The sequence below is a fragment of the Ursus americanus genome, chromosome 2 (assembly GCF_024610735.1).
Source record: "Ursus americanus isolate L20-20 chromosome 2, mUrsAme1.1.p, whole genome shotgun sequence".
Lineage (NCBI taxonomy): Eukaryota > Metazoa > Chordata > Mammalia > Carnivora > Ursidae > Ursus > Ursus americanus.
In genome coordinates, this window is record NC_142128.1 from 69,955,583 (window position 1) to 69,981,181 (window position 25,599).

The 25,599-nt window shown below is 44.3% G+C and overlaps 1 long non-coding RNA gene across 1 annotated transcript; it reads left to right on the forward strand.

Moving 5' to 3' along the window:
• The first annotated feature begins 1,593 nt into the window (after positions 1-1,593).
• Positions 1,594-23,637, forward strand: LOC123785773 (uncharacterized). The gene is made up of 6 exons (XR_006777749.2): positions 1,594-1,816; positions 8,989-9,135; positions 16,960-17,418; positions 18,539-18,681; positions 22,611-23,106; positions 23,328-23,637. It is a non-coding gene; the product is annotated as an uncharacterized LOC123785773 (long non-coding RNA).
• Positions 23,638-25,599: the final 1,962 nt, after the last annotated feature.

Here is a 25,599-nt window from a genome sequence, read left to right on the forward strand (position 1 = left end):
TGTTCAGTGTGACCAGCTTAACTGATATGTAAACAATTTCTTTTTAAGGGAAATAAAATAAGGAGGCAATACAGCCTAGTGAAAAGGATTCACGATATCAGATTCTTAATTGCTAAATAAAATTTGGGCTCTTATTTGATTTCTGCTATGAACTGGCTGCATGACTTTGAATAATTTATTAAGTTCCCCTTTAAAAAAGTATAAATTGGAATGAGAAATATGTGATAGTGAAAAAACATTCATGAAAGCGTTTTAAAGTCCCACGAGGAAGCACAATCAGAAACCACAGTTGGGGGGGCACCTGGGTGGCTCAGCCGTTAAGCATCTGCCTTCGGCTCAGGGCGTGATCCCAGAGTCTTGGGATTGAGCCCCACATCGGGCTCCTCTGCTGGGAGCCTGCTTCTTCCTCTCCCACTCCCCCTGCTTGTGTTCCCTCTCTCGCTGGCTGTCTCCCTCTGTCGAATAAAATCTTAAAAAAAAAAAAAAGAAAAAGAAAAGAAAAAGAAACCACAGTTGGGTTGGCTATTCACTGAAAATATCTGATCTTGTCGGTAAACCTAAATTTTAGTATATTAGTTTATTTTTTTAAGCCATTTAATTTAAGATGCTTAGGAACTCTTCAATTTGTTAATGGAAAGAAATGCCGTATACACTGGAAGGCTACATAGCAACTTTATTCTGGTAAAATAATCTCTTAAATCCTTGTATACACAGTCACTAACTGTTGGCTTTATAAGGTCAGTGCAAGCATACCAGCCCTGTGGCTGTTAGGAGCTCAGCGCGGCCAAGATAGCACTAACTTGAACAAACATACAAAACAGCAAATAGTTTAAACAGTGCCGGTTGATTTGTATGTAACCCAGTCTGAACAGAGGATTCTAAAGAAGACTCACCAGCAAAGTCACATTAGTTATGAAGATTGTTAGGTTGTATCGGTGGACGTTAGCTACGCAAAGGTTAGAAAGTGGAATCTTGAGTTCAGATACTCTTAAACTATTAAGGACTACAGCTGGCAGGCCAACTTTAATTTCTGACTGCTGACTACTTCTGAAGGAGAAAGCTTTGGAAACTGATATTCCAGTCCCCAGGTCCTCAAAGAAGCGTAGTCTAGTGAAGTAAATTCTGCTGGGGTTAGCAGAAGCCTCCTGGTTTTAGGAACTAGGGATGCCAGGCTCCCCGGTTCTGAGTTCCAATATTGACTCTGTCCCTGAGTCACCCTGACCAGTCACCCACTGTCTTGTGTTTCCCTCTTTAGAGAAGAGCTAAGACTATTGACTTTTTTTTTTTTTAAGATTTTATTTTTAAGAAATCCCTACACCCAACATGGCTCGAACTCATAACCCTGAGAGTCACATGCTCCACTGACCCAGCCAGCCAGGCGCCCCAGACTATATTGACTTTTTCAGAGGTTGCAAAACACATTATAAAAGGATAGGAAGGCACTAAACAAACATGTAATTATGAAATATCAGAGGGGGTGCATTTTAATAAAGGTAAGTGCATTCTTTTTTTTGAAAGATGTTATTTACTTGAGAGAGAGGGAGGGAGGGAGAGTAAGAGCAGGGGGAGGGGCACCAGGAGAGGGAAAAGCAGACTCCCTGCTGAGTAGGGAGCCTGATGACGTGGGGCTTGATCCCACGACCTGGAGATCATGACCTGAGCCGAAGGCAGCCGCTTAACCACCTGAGCCAGCCAGGCGCCCCTTTAAGATATTATTTTTAAATAATCTCTATACCAAGGTGGGACTTGAACTCACAACCCTGAGATCAAGAGCTGCGAGGTCCACTGACTGAGCCAGCCAGGCGCCCCTACAAAGGTAGGTGCATTCTTTTGATAATTGGGAGTTGATGATCTTTATGCAAGAGTAGAGAGTTTGATGTCAAAATAGAGTTTTATGTTTGAAATCTTTTATTTGAGTATTGCAAATTTGGGTCCTTTTTGGCTCTGTTCATCTATGTTGCTTATTGAGAGGGAACTGTTAACAAGTTGCTTTACTGGAGTTTTTAATTGTTATCAGAGATCAGACCCCCAGGCTTTCTAGAAATGTATATTTAAATTTAGTAACCTGACTTTCAAAGAGGGAGACTAATATTCAAGTACGGGGCACTGTGCATGGGTTTCTATACATGTTGTCAACAAACGTCCAGAGTGAGTTCTCTAGAGACCTTAAAAAAGTTGTTTGTTTTGAAGGCAATTGATTGAAGCACCCATCTTATTCCTCGCTTTCCCAGGACAGCTGTTCAGCACCAACTTGGGCTTTTTGAATTCTGTCTTCTTGTGGGACACCACTTAGCTACTTAGATGCCTCATTAACATAGCAAACCTTTCAGAGATGGAACTCAATGTTTGTTGTTGTTGTTGTTAGATTTTATTTATTTATTTGACAGAGAAAGAGAGAGACAGCCAGCAAGAGAGGGAACACAAGCAGGGGGAGTGGGAGAGGAAGAAGCAGGCTCCCAGGGGAGTAGGGAGCCCGATGCGGGGCTATATCCCAGGACCCTGGGATCATGCTCTGAGCCGAAGGCAGACGCTTAATGACTGAGCCACCCAGTTGCCCCTCAATGTTTGTTTTCTTAATGGTGCCTTTCATCATTAAAAAAACGTGTATAGTTTTTAACTCTTCATCCTTTCAGCCTTCTTTAGACTCTCTACCAATATAGCCAGTCCTGAATTCCTTTCAGTTTTTCCATCTGGGTCTAGCATCCCTCATCTGATTCCCAGTAAAAACTGGACTAGATTCCCATCATCCAAAATGAACAGTTATTATTTTTGTCCTGTTTCATTTTTTTTAATGACATAAAACATTGGAGATAAGGTCAAGTTGTCCTGGAGTACTAATTTCAGTTCCATTTTCTCCTTCTATCCTCACCTCACAAAGCCCCTGTTCAGTTTGATATATGCTTTAAAAGTATTTTATATATATTTTACATGTACAAATAATTAATAGGTAGTATTGTTTTATGAGTTTAAATATCTAAAAATGGTTCCATGTATACCTATTGTTCTATGATTTGCTTACTTTCCTGGACATTCTTTTGACGATGTTTACATATATATATATATATATATATATATATATATATATATATACATATATATTATACATACGTCCTCATTATTTTTAATTTCCTGGTATTTTATGGTACAGATAATACCACGTTTTATTAGTCAGTCCATTAGTGGATATGGATTGTTTTAAAATTTTCACTAACATAAACAATGCTTACATTATTTTTACCTATGTCAGATATAGGCATTAGTTTCTTAGGCTAGACCCAGGATTCAGAATTGCTACATTTTAAATATGCCCAATTTCACTTTGAAGAGATACCACCAAATTGATTTGCAGCTGTTTGAAAACTGTTCCCCAAATACTCACAACACTTTTCAGACTTTAAAAAAAAAAAAAAAAACAAAAACCCATGACCCCAAGATTAAGACCTGAGCTGAGCTGAGATGCAAAGCTGGACGCTCAACCGACTGAGCCACCCAGGCGCCCCCAGATTTATTTTTTAAAATTTATTTAAAACAACTTTCTTTCTTGTGATAAGAACTCTTAAGATCTTTTAAGCAACTTTCAAATACGCAGTACAATATTGTTAACTATTGTCTCTATTCTGTACATCCCCATCAGGCTTCGTAATTTTTGCCAATTTTAGCGGTAACAAATGGTTTTCCCTTGGTTTTCTAGCTTTGTTTCAGTTCATTATATTCACAATCCTTCCCTAAGGACAGCTCTTTTCCAAGCGCTCTCTCCACTATCTACTCGATCCATACTGTGGCCGGCCATACGTCGCCAGGTCCTCTGCAGGCTGCCTGTCTAACCTCCTCTCTATGTGTCTGGCTACACCAAAGTGAGCGACTCACGATTTTCTCGAATTCGGCTTCTATTTTTTGCCTCAGCAACTTGATCGCACACTTCTGCGTTACTTTACTGATTCAATAAATATTGAGTAAGGTCTTTACTTCCTGCCAGGTGCTGAGAATGGAAGAGTGAACAAGAAAGACAATATCTAGGCATGCATGGAGCTTACCATTTTTAGTTGAGGATGGGGAGTGGCAGAAAGAAACCAGTAAAAATACAAACAAGCTAATTTTTCATAGTTGTAGGTACTATAAAGAAAGCAAAGGGGCATCTGGGTGGCGCAATCAGTTAAGCATCTGCCTTCAGCTCAGGTCATGATCCCAAGGTCCTGGGATCCAGCCCCCTCCCTGCTCCCCCCCCCCCCGGGGTAGGGGGGGCGGTCTGTGGCTCCCTGTCCCTCTGTCCCTCCCCCTGTTTGTGTTTCTCCCCGCCCCCGAAAAATAAATGAACAAAATCTTAAAAAAAAAAAAAAAAAAGAAAGTAAAATGGAATGGTAATTTGACTTCCTATGGTGTTGTATGGGGAGGGCGGTGTCAGGGGATGTGGGCGTATCCAGGTGGTGGCCTTGGAAGGGCAGGTGCTCAGGGAAGGCTTCTCCTGAGACCACAATGTGAAGCTCATTCACAGCCCAGGAGCATTGCTAAGCTGGAGCAAATGTAGCTGCCTCTATGCAGGGATGGCCTGGGCGTCCTGAAGAGCAGAGCTGCCCTTGTGGCTGGGCGGTTGGGGCTAGGAGAGTGGTAAATGCAATAGGAAACACAGACAGGCAGAGCTGTGCCTCTAAGAGTCTTGCTGGTGCTCTCTTCAACTGTAGTTTGTTATTTATTTATTTATTTATTTATTTATTTATTTATTTAGTAAACTCTACCCCCAACATGAGGCTCAAACTCATGACCCTGACATCAAGAGTCACGTGCTTGATCAGCTGAGCCAGCCAGGTGCCCCTGTAGTTTGTCCTTTAAAGCCATGATCAAATCCTCTTTTTATAACCATCCCTGAGCCTGCCAGCAGAGCACGACCCTTCCGGTCCACCGTGGCAAGTGGTGGTGCCTCTTATGACACTGTATGTGGCACTTCGGGATCTTGGCATCTGTTCTTCCCAAGAGCTAATTTGCTTTCATTTGTCATTTTGTGTCTACCTTGTGAGGGGCAATATTTTATTTTATTTTAAGATTTTATTATTTTTTTAAGAATCTCTACACCCAACGTGGGGCGCGAACCTACAACCCCGAGATCAAGCATCACAGGCTCTACTAACTGAGCCAGCCAGGCGTCCGCCAACACTCTATTTGAGAATGAAGCAAGTCAAGGGAGAAAAGGCACAATGCAGGAGAACCTATCACTTTGGAATGAACTGAGTTTCAGTGATGTATCCAAGCTAATTTTCACAGCGGCAAATAAAATTAATTTTCTTTAATAATTAATAATTAATGTAATAATAAAAAAGTGACTTTTTTTTACTCCACCCAGGTTTTTCCTCAGAATAACAATTAGTTATTGCTATTAACAATTAATAGTCATTAACAGTCTTAGGGTTTTTTTACTTTTTAAAAAAGTCATCTTTACACCTAACATGGGGCTCAAACTCATGACCCCAAGATTGAGAGTCACGTGCTCTACCGACTGGCTAGCCAGGCACCCCCCCCAGCAATCTTGTTTTTGATTCTGTGCCCACTCTGAGCTTTATCTTTTTATGAAGATGTGACGGTGTGTTCTGTGCAGTGGGGACCTTTCTCCAGCACCGCCAGCTGCTGAACATGTGCTCGAGACCGTGATACGGGTTTTCATGTGGTTATATCCCTTTATCTTCAGTAGAATCTTTGAGTTGTGTGTTAGATTTATTTTCTAGATGAAAAAAACAGGTTCGTAGAGGTCATTTTTAGTCCCCAGCTTATAGAATTAGCAAATAGCGAGGCGACATTTAAAGTTGGGGCTTCTGACCACTTTTGTGTGAAGCTGTCATGCTTTAAATAATAATATAGCAAACACCAACCACTTGCTATTTCCAGACACAATCTTAACCACTGTGCTGTTCATCTCTTCTTTCTTCTTTAACTCTCATTTTCTGCAAGCATGCATCAGACAGTGAGAGGCAATTCATGCCGTAGGTAAGAGATGGGCTCTCTCTGGAGCTAGATTGCCTGGGTCAAGGGCTTCTCTACCAGCTCACTGGCTATGCGGGCAAATTACTTAACGTCTCTATGGTTTGCTTTTCTTATTTTTAAGGGGGGTAACAACCGTATTACCTCATTGGGTTATTGTAAAGATTCATAGGATAATGCACAGAAAGGGCTTAGAAGCAGCCTCCTGACCCCTGGAGCTAGCTAGCGTGGGCCTCCCTCAGGCACTCCGCACCTCTGCCCTGCACCCTTCCTACTTCTCTCCGTGGTCTTCCCAGGTCGGATGGACTGCCTTGTTTCCCTGATGGCAGTGCGAGCTCTAGGTGGGTGGGTCTGCTTGTTCAAATCTTAGGCTCCAGGGCAGTGCCTGGCCTGTAGTTGGCTCTCAGTGTGTATTTGCTGAATGGCCCCGTGTTTCTGATAAACCTCAACTACAGCTTCTGTGTTGAACAAAATAATTGCTACTCTGGTTTCCCGTCAATATGCCCTGTAAATTAGTGTTCCCTGAAACTCCATTTCCAGGGCTTCAAATACCTCAAATGACTCATGAATCTGTTCTTCTAGTTCTGACCATTTTTAAAATCTGTTATCTCCAGCTAACTATTAATAAAAGAAAAGCCTGCATGCATCCCAGACTCAACATATTTAAAACCAAACTCAGGGCTGTTTCTTTCAAGCACAGCTCCTCTTCTGGGTCCCTAGCCTGGTTGATGACGTGTGTGCCTTCCCCACGCCCACTTAGAGACCTTGGAGACCTCCTGTACTCTTCCCTCTCTTCCCACCCAAGTGGAGCCCAAAACCTGCCCAGGAGCCACCGCCAGAGGCCTGGAGCCAGTACTCAGCCACCTCACTCCAAAGCTCTCGCCTGAACCTGAGAACTTTCTGCCGTGAGGTCCCTCCTTTGACCTCAGGATCACGGCTTTAGTTTGGACTGGATCTGTTCCAGCATGTTACCACAGCCTTCCACCTGTGGAAGCTCCTTCTCCACCTGTGGCAAGTGTTGTCTTTCTAAAATACAAAAGATACAAAATCAGTCCTACGACTTGGCTGCATTCAAACACTGGCGCGGGGCCCCTGGGTGGCTCAGTCAGTTAGGTGTCTCACCCTTGATTTCGACTCAGGTCATGATCTCAGGGTCCTGGGATCGAGCCCCACATTGTCGGGCTCCCTTGCTCAGCAGGGCGTCTGCTTGTCTCCCTCACTCTCAAATAAAAAAAGTAATTAATTAAAAACAACAACAATAACAACGCTGGTGGTTCCTTTTGCATGTTTGAAAGTCTAAACTCCTCACAGAGCATAAAATCGCCTTCTTGGTCTTTCCCGAGCTTCCCCCACCCCGCCTCCGTTGCCTCTACCCTCAGCTGCAGCTTAGCCTCAAGGGCTCCTGCTAGACCAGGCAGGTTCCGCACATGCTGCTCTGCGCCTAGAACCCCCTCTCTCCCCTTCGCTTAGTGAAGTCTTTTTATCCTTCGACGTTGAGCTCATAAGCCACATCCTCTGTGAAGGCTTTCAAAGAGAGCCCCAGACAGCCCCTCCCACCAGTGCACCTCGCAGAGCCTTCTGAGCCCATAACTGGGGTGAACACATTTCTGAATCAAAAGTGCAGATGTGACAGTTCACACAGCAAAGCATGTACTCCTGGAGACAATGGGACAGATAATTGAACAAAATCCAGAAGACCCTCATGGAGATTATTCCTTCTTTCTCTCTACTACCCTGGGAGAGGGCCAGGGAGGCCCTTTGGCTGGCAGGGAGCTGTTCATATCTCTTTGTATCTGCCCAGCACCTGGCACGATGCCCAACTCAATCAGTGCCGGCTGAATGTACCAAGATTATACCAGGCCTGAGATTCTTTAAGATTTGAACAGATACAAATCTCATGTGTAAATTCCCCTGAATAACCAACCAGCCAAACCAAACCAGAAAAAGCCATCATTCCTAGCTTGGCTTTATCCCTAGAACGATTTACGTCTCCTGGCCTCCGCGTCCTCATCTGTGAATTAGGGATAGTAGCGGCTACTTGTCGGGGCTGCTGTGAAGATTATGTGAGCGAGCTGAAGGAATTCAGCAAGCACGAGGTCTGGCGAAGGAGTCTTTGTGTCAGGCGTAAAGATATGTGCAGCTCATCACTATAAACAGGAACTGGGAGGCAAGGTCATGTCCTAAAATAACTTTTTAAAGTTAGGATTTCATTGGGAATTTTAAAAGTTAAGAGAATTTAGAATATTACTAACATTTACGAACAGCTTTAGCGTACGAAGATGCAGTCTCCTCAATTTTAAGGCAACCTTTGACTTTTCGCCCATACAATTTACAGTTGGGCTGGGGGAGGTGTGATTCACCATTTGTTGCCCTGCACCTTGTTTGTCTGTTTTGTCTGCCCAAACCTAGCCATGCAAAGGAATCGCTTGGGTGAGTGTTTTTACAGATTCCTGGGCCCCACCCCACACACCTACTGAATCATAATTGGGGGCAGGAAGGGGACTGCAAATCTACATTTATAAAAACCTCCCCTTGTGGTTTGATAATCTGCAAGTTTTGGGAACTACTAATATATATGACACTAGAAAAGCAGAGTGCTCAAAATTCTCAATTTCTCAGCTTTATCGTCTTTATAATTTAAAAAATGTGTGAACTATCAGCTTTCTTAATGTCTCTTTCACCTTCACCGTGGTCTGTTCATCCTGCCGGTGGAAAAACTGGCTCCAGTTAAACAATAGGAGAAAAAAAAGGTGCAAACTTTACCAGCTTCCCCACCTTCTTAGCATCAGTGAGGTATTTCCCCCATGTCCTACTGGGGCAATTTAAATGCTAATGTGTTAAGTACAACAATCTCTTTAGCAATCAGAATTGTTTTTCTGCCAATTTTACTTCTCTTTATTTTATATTTGTTAGTTCATTCATTCATTCATTGGATAGAGAGGCATATGTTTAGAATCGTCTACCTTTCAAACCTTAAAAAAAAGAAAAGAAAATTCCATCCTGGTGTCGTCTTCTCTGCAGTACTTGCAAGACGAGAGGAACACATCCACCCTCTAAACCTGAGATCTGCAGTTTGAATGTGCTAAGTCACCACCTCGTCTTTGCAGCGTCAAACATTTTGCACCTTGGAAAAGTACTGCAGAAAATCAAACTGTGAGCAGCGAGCTGGTATGTTGTTATTTAAATACGAATAAGAAGACTGGAAAGGGGGTAATGCATAAATACGTTGTAACTTATTAACTTTTAAACTTGTTTTCAGAGATTTCTAATAGTCTGGTAAATCCTCTTTCTGTTTGATAATTTGTTGGTGAAATTCTTTAAATATTTCTTCCTGTTCCTAGAAAGTGAAAATGAATATACATGGTAAAGCAGTTGTCTTACAATGTTTAGAAAAAAGAAAAAAAAAAGGTCACTGCCTTTATTATGAAGTTTTGCATGATTAAGCTTCTTGAATTAACTTTCTTTTAAAGAATTCATAATAAAAACCTAACAGTAATGAACTAGATATCGAGAGCTGATGTCTAACTTTAGTTGAACTTTTAGGAAGTCTGTTTTCCTATTTGATCATGTCGTTTATGAATAGACAGTGAGGAGATGTTACTGCAACTGTATTAATAGGGGAAGTGGCAGGAAGCTAGAGTTTCCTTACAATCAGAAAGAAAGTTTATAGAAGTCTTGCTGGGAATGTGGATTATAGATAAAGATAAAACTTGGAATAATTTGTATTTAGAGTTGCTATTTTATTTTTATAATATAAAAGTGGTTCCCTTTAAAGTAAGTATTTGGGACTGAAGAGAATGCAAGCATTCCTTCAACAAGGAAGTCAGAAATTTCTGTTTACCGGTATTAACAAACATCCTAAGGTCATTTCACCAGATGGACATTGACTATAGAACCAGTTAAGACGACTGTCCTCCGGAGTGTTTTGAGTCATGAGTGGGGATCGGTAGCTTGAGCCCTTTGCGGATGGAGCAGTGGGGACCAGTGTCCCCAAACCAGCACCTGTGGGGAAACAGCAAAATACTGACCTCTCAGCGTTCCCTTCCTCTGTGCTAAGTCCCTCCATCGCTGAGTCACCTAGAAAGGAAGAACTTTTATTTTTAACAGCTTAGAGCGGAGTATACTAAAACTTAGAGGCTACATCATTCCCATTGCACTCCCAGTCAGTGGCCGAGGGAGAATTTGAGCCCGGGAGAAGGATTCTAATGCCCTGCTGTCCCTGTGGAGAGTGCCTCTTAGCTCATAAAAATGACTGCTCACCGGCAAGGAATGTTAAATATGGAAAGAACATCATCGGTTGGCCGGTCGGAGTTCTTGTTTTCTCTCAGAGAACAATTAAGGTGGGGGGAGGTTGTGGGAGAAAGAGAAGAAAGGGCAGAAGGACGCGGATAGCCCCCCGGAGCCCAGTGGGACTCAGAGCAAGACTCGAACTTAGTACAGCCTCCTGCTCCAAGCTGCCTGTCCCTAGACGCACAGGGGTACGTGCGGACCGTGTGGCAGTCCGTGTGTGTGTCTCCAGCTTGCATCGGTAGGCAGCATGCGGTGACTTGGCGGTGAGGGAACAAACCAAAACCCCTAACGAAGCTTACTGCCTCTCGTGTGGCTCCCTGAGGGCCTGTGCTGGGCAGGCCAGGACGGGGAGCCTCTAGCATTCAGCAGGGTGGGCTGAAGAATGGGTGCAGCGCAGGCATCAGGCAGACGGGGCTCTGAGCCTGGTGATCTGCGGCGAGTGATCTGATCCCTATGAACTCAGGAGGCCTCCTTTTCTTCACAGGACCCAGCATGGGACTGGAGGAGCGACTCCGCAAAGTGAATTTTTCTATGTTCACTTCCTCAGAGGCCCAGGTACAGCTAGTTCTGAGACGGAGTATCCCGGGAGACCAGGCAGAGGTGTAGGGAGGCTCTGGGGTCAGGCGGCTTGTGTCTGAGCCTCGGCTCAGGTCAGGGCAATTCTCATGGAGAAGATGAGATATGAGCATAGATTTGAAGCTGCCGAGTGAGTTAGCCAGGTGCGGATCTTGCTGGCAGAGGTTTCTGGGTAGAGAAAATAGCTAAGGCAAACAGAAAATTGCCTGCTGGCAAGATTTCGGAATACAAAGGAGTAGGGTGGGTGGAAAGGAGTGAGGAGGGGGGAGTAAGAGAAGGTGCAGTCAGAGGGGCGCCTGGGTGGCTCCGTCCGTTAAGCATCCGCCTCTTGATTTCGGCTCAGGCCATGATCTCCGAGTCATGGGACTGAACCCCTGGTCGGGCTCTGCGCCCAGCGGGAGTCTGCTTGGACATTCCCTCCCTCTGCCACTTTCCCTGCTCCGGCGCTCTCTTTCAAATAAATAAATACATCTTTTTTTTTTTTTTTTTAAAGGTGAGGTCAGAGAAGTAAGGGAGTCAGACTGTTTGGTATTATCTTAAGGACTTTGAGTTTTACTATGAGAGAAATACGGTTTTGAGCAGAGGAGGACATGATGTGACAGGTTTTGAAAAGATCATTCTGATTGCCATCCTGAGAGTAGACATGTAGGGGCAAGTTGGAAGCAGGGAAACCAGTCAGTAGCCCTTGCGGTAATCCAGACAAGAGAGGGCAATGGCTCTGACCAGAGTTCGTGACGGTAGAGGGGATAAGAAGTGATCAGATTCTGGATATATTTTGATGGTAGAACCAATGGCATGGGGAAGGACATGCAGATGGAACAGATTTAGGGGGAAGACTAAGACTTCATATTTGTCCGTGTTGAGATGTTCACTTGATCTCCAAGTGGAGGTCAACAAGTGGAAGGAGAGCTATGATCTCCTGACACATATTTGGAAATGATCGGCATGTACATATTGAAAGCCCGGTGACTTAGGGAGATCCTAAAGGGAGCGTTGATAGAGAAGAGGAGGGGTCCAAGGACTGAGCTTTGAGGCACTCCAACATGGAGAGTTCTGGAAGAAGAGGAGGGATCAGCGATAGAGACTTGAGACAAGGCAACTAGGGAGGCCCTTTGGAATGTGGCATTCACCATGCAGATGGTAAGGAAAGAATTCTAGCTGAGGGAAAGGGTGAGAGCAAAGACCCAGGGCTGTGAAAACCTGATTTGGGAGTGAGGGCGAGGAGCTCAAGTGTGTGGCATGGGGAATTTGTGGGGGAGGAGTTTGGGAGAGACTACAGGTGAGGCTGGAAAATGGGCTTCCGCAACTTGTAATGGACTTGGACTCTCAAATTAAGACTGGTGGTTTATTTTGTGATGATGGTGGCTAGGGATTCATTGAGGCCTTCCTCTGATTTAGCATGTATCAGGCGCTGCGCTAAGCACATGGCATGCATCTCATCATTCCATCTTTATACCCAACCTTAAAGAAAGACAGTATTACTATCCTGTGAAGATGAAGAAACTGGCTCAGAGAGGTCAAAGATTTCACCCGAGGTTACCCCTGGAGTAACTGCCTTTGACCCAGGCAGTCCCATTCCAGAGTCCATCCTTTTAACTACTAACCTGTCCTGTTTCCTGGAGGCCTGGCCCTTCTTAACTGGGTGTTAGAAGGTCAAAGGCTTGAGAGCTTGCGTCTGTTTCTTTGGAGAAGGTCTGGCTTCACTTCGTCTCTTGGAGGAGAGGCTTGACATGCAAAAGTTCAAGGTGGATCTGGGGCGCCCATGAAGGATTTCAAGAAGGGCAGTGACTTGATCATAGTAGCATATCGTAGTATCCTGATCTAGTGGCAGTGCGGGGAGCGGAGCGGGTGAGGGTGCCTGGGAATACGGAGAGGAAGACAGACTTGGAGACGAGCTGTCTATGGGACTCTTTTTTTTTTTTTTTTAAAGATTTTATTTATTCATTCGACAGAGATAGAGACAGCCAGTGAGAGAGGGAACACAAGCAGGGGGAGTGCGAGAGGAAGAAGCAGGCTCATAGCGGAAGAGCCTGATGTGGGGCTCGATCCCATAACGCCAGGATCACGCCCTGAGCCGAAGGCAGACGCTTAACCGCTGTGCCACCCAGGCGCCCCTGTCTATGGGACTCTTGAGGGACCTGAGGGCTGGCCGGGCAGTGCATTGCAGGCTGAGGGTCTAGGGCTCCGGGAGGCTGAGCTGGAGCTGGGGAGTTGAGAGCAACGCCGTTGAGGGAAAGGAAATCACAATCTGGGTGAGGGAAGCAATTTTCAGGTGTTCATCGTTCATCTATATACCCTTTTCTGAAACTAATCCCCCTGAGAACAAGTCAGCCTCCCACTTCCCAGGGAAAAGGCACATCTCTTGCCTTTCCAGCATCTTGCTATGAGGTTTGGGGAGTGTGTAAAAACCTGGGCTTCAAACAAAGGGGCCGTTCTCAACACTGATGCAGGTGTAAGAAAGTGAGTGACTATGGAGGGGGGCGGCGCTTCCTTTTACAAATCAGGTGGTTCGAGCTGTTCGTTTTCAACTCTTCTGGAGGGGACCTAAATATAATTTTTGATGATAGATTACAAAGTAATTGTGGGGCTCTGGCTTGCCTGGACGTCAAAGATTCGAGTAACACTGCTGTAAGTAGAACACTTCCATTCCTCCGCTTGTGTATTTTACAGCGTTTCTCAGTGACTGCCTCAGTGAGAGGGAAGGTAGTGAGACGTAATTATACCAAACTGTCTCAGTGTAATAAGAAGGCTTCCGCAGACCCATGAACTAATAATTGGAAAATAAACCCAGTTCATCTCTATCAAGGGAAATCTTTCCAATAAAATTTTACTTTTTGTGTGTAAGAATTGTCAAATTTTGTGATATACTTCTGGTGCTCTGATTAATTTTGTACTACTAATAATTGGAATTTATTACTCAGTCCAGAATTTTTGTGTATATGGTGAATTATGGTCACAGAAACTTTATTTTCATTTTTATTTCTCAATTTTTTATTTAATTTTTAATATATGTATGTAGCTTGTGATGAGATACATGAAAAGTTTATTGATGAAAAACTTTGAAACACAGATATAGGGGCAGCTGGGTGGCTCAGTCGGTTGGGCTTCTGACTCTTGCTTTTGGCTCAGGTCATGATCGCATGGGTGGTGGGATTGAGCCCGGCACAACAGAGCCTGCTTTGATATTGTCTCTCTCTGCCCCTCCCCCCACTCACTGGCATGCTGTCTCTCTCTCCCATAAATAAATAAATGAATCTTTAAAAAAAAAAAGAAAGAAAAAGAAGAAACATAAAAAATCGGGTTTAAAATCTGTGGGTAACACAAATTTATATGTGAATGTTTATAGCAGCCTCGTTCATCATAGCCATGAAGAGAAACAGCCCAGATGTCCACCACCTGATGAATAAACAGAAGGTAGCATATCCAGATAAGGGAATATTACTGGATAATAAAAAGGAATGGGTACTGGCGCGTGCTGCAACATGAATGAACCCTGAAAACATTATGCTAAGTGAAGGAAGCCAGTCACAAAAGACCACATATTGTATGAGTCCATTTGTATGAAATGCCCAGAGCGAGCAAACCTATAGACAAAGTCGATGAGTGGTTGCTTAGGGCTGCGGTAGGGCAGCGGGGAATGGGGGGTGATTGCCAATCGGTATGAGGTTTCTTTTCGGGGTGATGAAAATGTTTTAAAATGCATTGTGGTGATGATTGCACAACTCTGTGACTATGCCAAAAACCATTAAATTGTACACTTTCAGTGGCTGGATTGTATGATATGTGATTGATACTTCAGCAAAGCTAATAAAAACATCTGTGTGGGGCAAATGGAATGGAAATAGGACTTAAAGCAGGAAAAGGAATGACGCGCCATTTCGGTTACTGAAGATGCCGTGTGTACACAGAACACCATGAACCGCATTCTTTGCAACCTTTTGAACTTGGGTTAAAATTTGAATGTCAAATTGGACCTTGCACAGGGGTATTTAGATTTTATTTTAGGGGATTCATGAGCAAAAAAGTTTCAGCCCGGTCCATGAGATCTGCTAAGGAGAATGGTTAGCTTAAGACAACAGGACTACAGGAGAGAAATTAGGAACACCAACATTTAAGGAAAAATGGAGGCAAAACTAAGAGGTAGGAGGAGAACAGAGAGGACTGTTTCCAGGTGGAAGGAGTGGCAGGCATCGCCTGGATTGGGCCAGTGAAGGACGCAGAGCCATCCGCTGGATCCAGCTGGCGATTATGAGGTCATTGACTTTGGCACCCTCCTTTTGAATAAAGGAACTGCAGTGCAGCACGGAGGCTGGTGGCTGGAAGCAGAGTTGAGGGAGGCTAGAGAAGGGAGAGAGCAAGAGGGAGGAAGTGAGGACACGACTGCGGACTGCTCTTGGTGGGAACACAGAGATAATGGGGCAGCGGTTTGCTAACTCTGGGGAGAAGTGGTGTAAAGGTGCTTGTTACTACTCTAAAATGCAATCAGTTGGGGCATGTTTGGGGACAAAAGGTAAGAAGCTGGGGAGTCAGAGAGTTAAGACTGGAGAGAGTGTCCTGCACATCAGGCCACTGTGGCTGAGGCCCCAGGAGGCCAGGGGACGGCTCCTGGCTTACCTCAGCGTGGTGCCTCCCTCCTGCAGCGAGCTGGGCATGTCCTCACTTGGTGGCTCTGTGGGACCTCACCAAGTCCTCGCTCAGGCCGCGAGCCCCTATCTTGAGATACTCGGTGTCCTAAACCACTTATCTCATGTCTAATGTTGCAGGTGTTTAGGCCTCGAAGGGGTAGGGGGTGGGTGTGGATCGACAGGCTTGCTCAATATTCTTTTGAATTTGACTGATTTGGGAAAAGAGTGGCTTCCAAATATCTTGGGTGGGAGTGAAAAAAGAGGTTTTAAGGTAAGAATGTTTAACTCACCTTCATTCCTGTGAACTCTGCTGAAGTTAAGAAACCTATCCTCCTTCAATGCTGGAGGAAATGGGTCACAGGGTGGGAGGCGAGGAGATGCCTTTTCCTTTTCTGTGTATGGCCTAAGCCGGCGTGCACCAGCTGGGCCCCAGAATTCATGGTGGAATATGTGGCATCAGACCCAAGAGGGTCAGGTGAAAATTCACAGTGAACAGGGTTTTTCCCCACTGGGCGCTTCATTGTCTCACCAGTTCACTTGAACCTGTTTCATTATTTTTACACCCTTACGAAATGCTCGCAGCAATAACTGCAACAGTAAAAAGAGAAGAAAGGAAGTATTTAGTAATATTAAGAGAGAGGCAAGGTGGGGACAATGCATCTTGCATTATTTGCTGCTGCAAAGGGAAGAAAAAGACTGAGCCAAGAGAATTTCTTACATTCCTCATGTATCTAGAGCGACACCGTCCCTGTGAAGGTCACAGCGGACACGGACACAGTGAGGTCATGGTGGGGGGTGGGGGCTGACTTTCTGCTCTAAACCTCCTTGATCTTTATATATTCTCTTTAGATGGCTTAATGTTAATGCTTGGAGAACTGAGGAATCTGTTAGAAGGGGGCCAAAGGCCCATGTGATTCCAGGTAGATGTACCTGAAATTCCCTGGCACTCAGTGAACGATTTTCCAGGATATAGTTTGGTGGAAACCTACTAGTCGTAATGGTAACAGGTATTAGCGGGAGAAATTATCTCTGTTTTTGATCTCATACTTAATATTGCCATTGTGATCATTACCGTGTTTCGTGGCTGTTACCCCACCCCCGTGTGATAAGAGCACTGAGAACACAAAGATAAATGGCCCCCAGCCTCGCTAAAGAGCCGTTCTTTCCAGGTGTCCATGGATCCGTGTCCTTGGGTGGAATTCAGGGGCTTTGGGAACTTGAATGGAGAAAAGATCACATTTTCAGTAACCTCTAACCGCCACGCAGCATTTCCCTTAGAAATGGTGATGGGAAGCACAGAGGTATCAGCCGCACCTGCGACTGTCACCAGGCGCACGCGTATTTTCATATTGTATCTCCTATCACAGCTGTGTGCCGCTCTCTTGAAATATTGCGTCTACATGTCAGTACTTTGAAATAACGGCCGTTGTTCGGCCTGCCACTGGATATCGTCATTTCACACCCCAGTAAAAAGGCACATGTGTTCTTCCATCAAATACAGGTTTTGCTGGTTGGCCGCCCGTATTTCATATCGTGGACGGCATATGCCTGCGTATCTTACCTTATTCTGAGAAGGATTCACAAGGCTGCCAAAGGTGGCCGAGGTACCAAACATCGTTGAGAACCCCGTTAACTGTACAGTTTCGGGGGGAGCTGCGAAGCCTAAACAGATAAACATCAGTCCAAGGTGGTGAATGGCAGCTAGAGATACACCCAGCAGCTACAGGAACCCAAGGAGGGGATTGACTCCGCTTCGGAGATTCCTGAGCTGCATCTGGAATGAAGCCTGAAGAGGAGGAGAGAGAAGCAGGAGGTCACTTGCCGGGAGGGACCTGAACGAGCACGGGACCCCGAAGCCACCAGGCCTCTGTGGAAGCAAGGAGTACCGAGTGTGAAAAGCTTCCTTGCTGTGCTGAGCCCTGGGGGTTCAAGAATGAATCAGCGACAGTCTGCATGGTCGGTAAGCTCACTTTGGGAACAGTTTTTTGGGGGACAGGGTGGACAAGATTCAAGGTCCTTGAAAAGAATTCCGTGGTATAATACAGTTTGCAAAACTGGAATTTCGTGGTGTATCCTTCACATACAATAAATGCAGATATGTGGTACGTTTTGACGTGTGCATACGTTGTGAAAACGTCACAGGCAAGAGAGGGAATATCTCTGTCACCCCTTCGCCTTAAAGTTTGCTAGAGCCCCTCCTGCCCTGCCCCCACCCCCCTGCTCATCTGTCATGGAGAGTCATGGGCTTTTCCAGACTTTCATGTGAATAGAATCATACACGACGTACTCTTTTCGATCTAGCTTCTTTCATTCAGCGTCACGCTTTTGGGGTTCATCCGTGCTGTTACAAATCAATGGTTCATTCCTTTTTATTGCTGGTCGTATTTATTATAGAAGTGTGGACTTTGAAAACGGGGGCGGGGGGGAGTCAACCCTTGTTTTCATGATACAAAGTTTAAAGAGGGAGCGAGATTTCTAATGCTTATCAAATGGGAATATGGGTTAAAAATTGAGAAATGCTGCTCTGGAGTGTGGTCAGAGCGCATTCCAGCCCAAGGTTTTTCTTACCGTCGAAGTTAAACTTGGGCACATTTGGAAATATTTTAGACCTGAAAGAAAGCATCGGGACATCAAAACAAGCACTACAGCTGAGCGGGCCTTGGCGGCCACAGGCTCGCTGATGAAAAGATTTGTGGAGACTGCGAATGAAGAGTTCAGAAAGCATTCTGTGTGTCATCTGTTTTCCTGACGACCTCCTCATTGGGTACATAAGGGGCAAGAACTGTTTTCCCGAGTTGCATAAATAGGAAATGAGGTATAGTGAGTTTGAGAGAATTATGACTCAAAATAGAAGTGAGTCAGGGGCAGACTGAGGACTGTGCACGACCTCGTCTGATCCCCTAATCCTAGCCTTGCTGGCAGGCTGGGCCCTCGGTCTTAAAGAAAATACAATGATTTCACTTTCACTTTTGCTCTTACGTGGGCTGTGATAGAATCTTTACGTTGGAGGAGGTAAGGGTTTGTTTTCTGTTTTTTGTTTTCTCCTTTCTTTTTAAAACTCTCCCCTTTCCACTTGGTAGATGCCAACATCCGGGTTGACTGCTTTCAGTTGAATTCAACAACCAAATGCCTGTTTTGTGCAAGGCTCTTTTCCAGGCACCGAGGAAGCAGCAAGCTGGATAAATCCTGGAGGTTCCTCCAGCCGGTGGGACAAAAGAACCAAGTGAGAATTGAATGGTGTTTCTTACTGTCTTTTGGCTGATGGAAAGTTTGAATATCTGATGGAAGTTATGAGTCTTCTCTCTCTCAAAAAAAAAAAAAGCACGTATGTGCACACACACACAAGCAGTTTTGCAATGATTTTAGAGTATTTGGAGATCTCCCTCCATCCCCCACCAAGTTTGTCCATAGAATGACCTTAGGGTGAGTATTTTGGGCATGAAATGAAATAGTAATGCCTTGAAGGAAGCACAAAGCCATAGTCACTGACTAGAAAGAGAGATTAGAGATAAGATCCAGGTGGGTCAGAGGGGCCGGTGGGGTTGGTAGGATAGGTATGTTTTGATAGACAGGCCTGTCTAGTTAGAGGTCAGGTATTAGTCTCTGGGAGGCAGCATTCCAGCAGACAGAAAAGTCTGAGAAAGGGAAGGAGGGTAGGAAGTAGGAAAACTCAAACAATCCGACAAGCTGAGTTTGGCAGGAGGAAGGTTACATGACGAGGAATCATCAGAATCATTAGAAACAATCACAGAAAGGCAGAGGTCGTATTTTGAGTGACATTGCAAGCAAGGTGAGGATTCTCCCGCCCCTCCTCCCCTCAGTAAAATATCTGTAATTCCTTTTATTTAGTTATTTTTTTTAGGTAAGGGTTTTGGGGTATGATTAATACATACTCACTGTAATGAATTAAGGAATAACAAAAATCAGAAATTCTCATAGAACTTGATCTCTGCTAACTGTTGGTATGTTTTATTCTAGTTTCTGCACATCCTCATTCATCATCACTGTCCCAACTCAGACCCACCACCCTTGTTATAAAATAAGTCCTGTAAATTTACCAGTTTTTATAACTCTTCTCCATGTTTATGTTCATTTAAAGCATAATAAACATTTCATACAAATATTGTTCTTAATTTTTTAAAAGATTTTATTTATTTATTTGAGAGAGAGAGAGAGCAGGAGCGAAGGGTCAGTGGGAGAGGGAGAAGCAGACGCCCCATAGGCAGGGAGCCGGATGCAGAGCTCCATCCCAGGAACCTGGGATCATGACCTGACTCGAAGGCAGACGCTTAACCGAGTGAGCCACCCAGGCGCCTCTTATTGTTCTTAATTTTTTAAAAAAATTATTATTTCCTTAGGATAGATACACAGAGGAGGAATTATTGGTCAATGTGTATGACCTTCTTTGGAAGATAGTAGGCTTTTGTTAGTAAGCAGCTTTCTGAATGGTTATCTTACTTTCTTCTGCTTATTTTTTTCTTTCAGTACCCTTTGCTCCTAAGCCTGTGTCTTAAATACTGGAGTTCCCCGCAGCCCCACCCCTCCTGGGCCTTTCCTCCCTGAATACATTTCCCTCTTGATTCTCATTCCCAATAAGCATGTGTCGAATGCCTATCATGTACCAAGCATTGCGTTTAACATTATGACGTGTAATTTTCACCACAACCGTGTCCCATAATGACTAATATCTTCATTTCACAGACAGGGAAACCAGAGAGGAAAATTACTTTCCCGAGGGCATAGCCCCAAAGGTTCTTGGGGAATGTTTCTACGTCCATCACCTGAAGTCTGAACCTTCAGCCCCCAGGTCTCTGCTGAGCTCCCGAGCAGCACATTCCTGGTGCACATTTCCATTCGGGGTTCCCACGGATGCCCCAGACTCAATATGTCAAAACTCAGTTTCTGGGGCGCCTGGGTGGCTCAGTTAGTTGATGTCTCTTGGTTTTGACTCAGGTCATGATCTCGTGGGTCATGGGATCGATTGTCCCATGGGGCTCCATGCCCAGCAGGGAGTCTGCTTTAAGGTTCTCTCGCTCTGCCCCTCTCCCCACTGGCACACATGTAGGCATGCCCTCTCTCTCGCAAATAAAAAACCTTAAGAAAAAAAAAACCAGCTCAGCTTCCAACCCTTATCTTCAAACCAGTTCCCCCATTGCATTAGTAAATCCCTAATCCACCCTTGACAGTTATCTTCTCTTACCTATCCCTAATCACCCCACCCTGGTTTGATGCACGAATTCAATGCTGATCACTGTATCCTCCTAACCACACAGAGATGACTTCAAGACATTTAGTGCAACTTACTCCTTGGTCTCCCTGCCTCCCGTTGACTTCCCTCTTGCTGTTCTCGTTCCTGGCAAGTTGAGCAAACTTACCATGTCATCTCCCCACCTTAAAAATTTTCAGTGGCTCCCCTTTACCTTCAAAATAAAACTCAAATTTCTTAGCATGACCTCTCACTGCATGGGTTGCCATCACCCTTCCCTCTTCAGCACCACTCTTGTCTGCTGCTTTCCCATTTTTGTGCTCTGGATTCCAATTCCAGGGAATTACTTGAAGTCATAACGAATGGGATCCTGGCTCCGTCCTTTCTCCTTGACCCTGTCAACTCCCATCCCCCACTTCTCCTGGCTGATTCCTTTTATCTCTCAAGATCTGGCTTTGGTGGTAGGAGCAGAAGGCCTTCGATCCCTTCTCTTCACTCACCCTCCCCACCGCCTCTAGCATGCCTGACTCCTTCACAGAGATTATTATCAGATTTTAGTCTTATCCTCTGATTACTATTGTATTTTTCCATTTCCTTGAGTAAGAATTTTGGGAGCAGAGGCTGAGTTATTTAATCGTCTTTGTCTTCCCAGAGGCTCCATAGACGCTCAGTAAACGTTTGCTGAATAAACTGGTGTTTCCCCCAAGCCTCAGCGCACTTTCTGGACCTCCAATAATGGTTCTGTCATACAAGGCAAAGAGAACTGAGGCTTTGCAGATTTGACTTTATAAGAATGTCTCGCGAAAGTCCCTGAATAAGAATTCGTTAGACGATAGTGTTTTGAACTGGAAAACTATTGCCTGTTTTAGTCAGTTAGCTTTTGCTAATAAAGCTTCCCCACCCCCAATTTAGTGGCTTAAAACCACCATATGTTTAGTTCGTGATTCTGTGGTCAGGCGATTCTGGTCTGGGCAGCTCAGCTGATTTCTTCTGGCCTCGCCGCATGTCTAGAGGCCGCCGATGGCTGAGATGGTGGCCAAAGAAGCAGGAAGGCCCTGCTGATTTGTCTGGCGGTTGGCCAGGGAGCTGGGTGTGTCTCCATGTTTCTTCTCCCGCAGATGAGCTCAGGCGCATCCACAGGGTGGTGTGAGGGCCCCAAATCCAGCAGGAGAGGAAACCCTTACACGGGAATGAAAGCCACTGCTTGCATCACATTTTTTTCCCAGAAGTCACAGGAACAACTCCGACGCAAGGGCTGGGGACATAGATTTTACCTTTTGATGGCAAGTGTGATATCGCACTGCAAGGGTATGGACGTAGGAGAGGTATTTGTGGTCATTTTTACAAACACCTCCCGGGTCCCCGAATATATCAATTCCACGGTATCTGATAGCTACTGAGCACTTGATAAAAATCTGGGTTGTTGGATAAATTAGTGGCCACATAGATACACATATGTATGGACTGTATTTATTTGGCAAATAGGGTCGAAGTGTGCCTAGGAAAAATTGAGTTCCAGTTCATTTTATTTTTGGATCCTTGATATTAATATTATACGGAGTGCAAATAGTGCAGAGCTATTAATAAAATGTTAACGTCAATACCTCAAATGCATTTTTGGAAAAGGGAGTTATTGAAGAATATTGAATTCAATGTAGAGTTGAATTAATTAAAGATGATGGCCAAAAGCCTGACATTATTGGACTAGTGCCTGGTATGGATAAAAAGCTACGGGAAAGTTTGGTTTGCATTTTAGAAATATCTTGTGCATGAAGCCACTCCATATCTTTATGCCTCGTTGTCATTTCCATGCAGAAAATCTACCTACTAGAATTATTTCAATTTCTAAAGTCGTTTTCTTTTTTGGTCAGGTTACAGCTCTAGCTGCCTAACATGACTACAGGCACACTTCGTCTTACTGTCCTTTGCTTGGTTGTGTTTTGCAGGTATTGTGTTTTTTACAAATTGAAGGTTCTGGACTTCAGTGGGAGAAGTAACTGCAGATGTGAAAATTAGCACGAGAACTGGAATTAGCAGTGGAGCCGGAAGATGTGACTGAATTGTTCTGATGTCACGATAAGACATGAACGGATGAGGGGTTGTTTCTTAAGAATGAGCAAAGAAAGTAGTTTTTTGAGATGGAATCTACTCCTGGTGAAGATGCCCTGAAGATTGTTGAAATGACAGCAAACGATTTAGAATTTACATGGACTTAGTTGAGAAAGCAGCAACGGGGCTTGAGGGGATGGACTCCAGTTTTGAAAGAAGTGTTACTGGGGGGGAAATGCAGTCAAACAGCCTCACATGCTACACAGAGAAATCATCATGAGTGGCGGAGTCGAACCACGTGGCAGACTTTATTGTCTTATTTTAAGAAATTGCCACAGCCACCCCACCTTCAGCAGCCCCCACCCAGATCAGTCAGCAGCCATCCACACTGAGGTGAGACCCCCCACCACCGAAAACATGATGACTGTCCAAAAGCTCAGCCAACGGTGAACACTGTTTAGTTAAGTGTTTTTTAATCAAGGCTGTACATTTTTTAGACATAAGGCTGTTGCCTAATTAATAGAGCACCGTATGGGGTGCACATGGCTTTTACATGTTGGAAGCAAAAAATATATATTTGACTCACTTTATTTGTAATATTTGCTTTATTGCAGGGCTCTAGACCCAAACTGCGGTGTCTCTGAGGTATGCCTGTATCTTCCAGGCGAGCAAGCTGGATTTGGGCTACAAAACAATGGAGGAAATGAGGAGTAAGGTGAATGGTGTTTATTATTCTTGCATACAAGCATCCATCCAACCCACTAACACTGAGAAGGTACCACTTATCCGTCAGTCATTGCAAGAGGAAGAAGAGTCAAACAAAATTCCCTGCCTCCAGAAGTCCGAAGTTGGTGTTGGGGAGAGAGATACTAAGTACAGTTTCAGAGACATGTGCTAATAAAATCTTACCTGTTATGCAATGAAGCCGAGGTTTTTACTTCTTTTTTTTTTTTTTTTTTGGTCTCAGGAGTAGAATTTAGTGATTCATCACTTACATATAACACCCAAAACATTGGTTCTTTTTTTTTTTTTAAAGATTTTATTTATTTATTTGACAGAGATAGAGACAGCCAGCGAGAGAGGGAACACAAGCAGGGGGAGTGGGAGAGGAAGAAGCAGGCTCATAGGGGCAGAGCCTGACGTGGGGCTCGATCACGTAATGCCGGGATCACGCCCTGAGCCGAAGGCAGACGCTTAACCGCTGTGCCACCCAGGCGCCCCCAAAACATTGGTTCTTAATGTAGCAGTGACAAAGCTAGCAAGCAACTCCAGAATTTTTATCAAGGACATCTACCCAGGTATTATTCCTGGAGATTTTTTTTTTAAAGATTGTATTTATTTATTTATTTATTTGAGAGAGAGGGCTCGAGCTGAGAGAAGAGCAGAGGGAGAGGGACAAGCAGACTTCACGCTGAGCGTGGAGCCTGACACAGGACTTGATCCCATGACCCTGAGAGCGTGAGCCAAAATCAAGAGTTGTATGCTTAACCACTGAGCCACCCAGGCACCCCTACCCCTGGAGATTGTTATTCATTAGGTCTTAGTGGTGCCATGGCATTTTGCATTTTGAAAATACACAGGTGGTCTGGTTGGGGGGACTCATACTTAAGAAAAATGTTTTATAAAATGTTAGCACATGGTTTAAGTATGAGAATGTTTTAATTAAGTTTGGAGGGGGGTAGTGGCCACATCATTTACTTCTTAGAATAGACCAGTGTCATCAGTGAGTGGACATCATTATTACAAGGCAATGCATACTCTAGAAAATGTGTAAAATGTATAATTGTACAAAAAGAAAAAAAAAACTAGTGATAACCCTCCCACCCAGGGATGACTACTATTAACATTTTTAAGAAAATTCTTTCACTTTTTTCCTGAAAAGTACCACAAATGCTCATGCTTTTATGAACTGCTTTTTTTTTTATTTATCTTTAAAAAAATAATAATTATTTGGTTAAATAATCTCTACATCCAACATGGGGCTCGAACTTATGACCCTAAGATCAAGAGTTGCATCCTCTTCCGACTGAGTCAGGCAGGCGCCCCTGCTTTTCTCATTTAATATATTGTGATCATATTTTCAAGTTGTTAACGAATCTTTTATGGTATTTTAAGCAGTTCAATAGTATCTGTTGTACATACTTTAAATTACATTATTTCACTAGTATCCCATTCTTGGTGCCGGGGATTGGCAGATGAGTAAGATACTGATATTGTCCCTTACGAGGTTACGGTCAGTAGAATCAGTCAACTTATCTTGGCAAATCCGGATCTGCAGAATCCAGGATCTGCAGAATGTCCCTCAATTTGGCTTTGTTTCCTTACGAGTAGATTCAGCTCATACATTTCTGTTGAGAAACTATGCAGGTGAGGTTGGGTCCTCTCAATAGACTGCTACAGATGACGTCAGTGCAAGGCCTGATCACTTGGTTTAGAAGGATTTCATCAAGTTTCTTTGCTGCAAAGGTACTTGTCCCCTTTGTAATGAATAAGTAAGCTGTTGGAAGATACACAGAGTCTGTGTGACTCTCCTTTCTTCCAGTGGCCTTTCACCCGGTGGTTTTAGCCTGAGTCCATTGTTTCACTGGTGGCTACAGAATGGTGCTTTTCCAGCAGATTGTTACGTCCACATTTATTTGTTTGGCAGACCGTGACTTCAGGTAGCCAAGAAAAGATAATTCAGCAATTATCTGAACCTGCAAAATGTTACCTTACTTGGAAAAAGGGTCTTTGCTGATACAGTTAAGTGAAGGATCTTGAGATGAGGAGATGATTCAGGTGGGCCCTAAATTCAGTGACAAGTGCCTTTGGCAGAGGGAGATAGGAGACAGGAGAACGTAGACAAGGAGGCTATGTGCCCATTGAGGCAGGATTGGACTGAAGCAG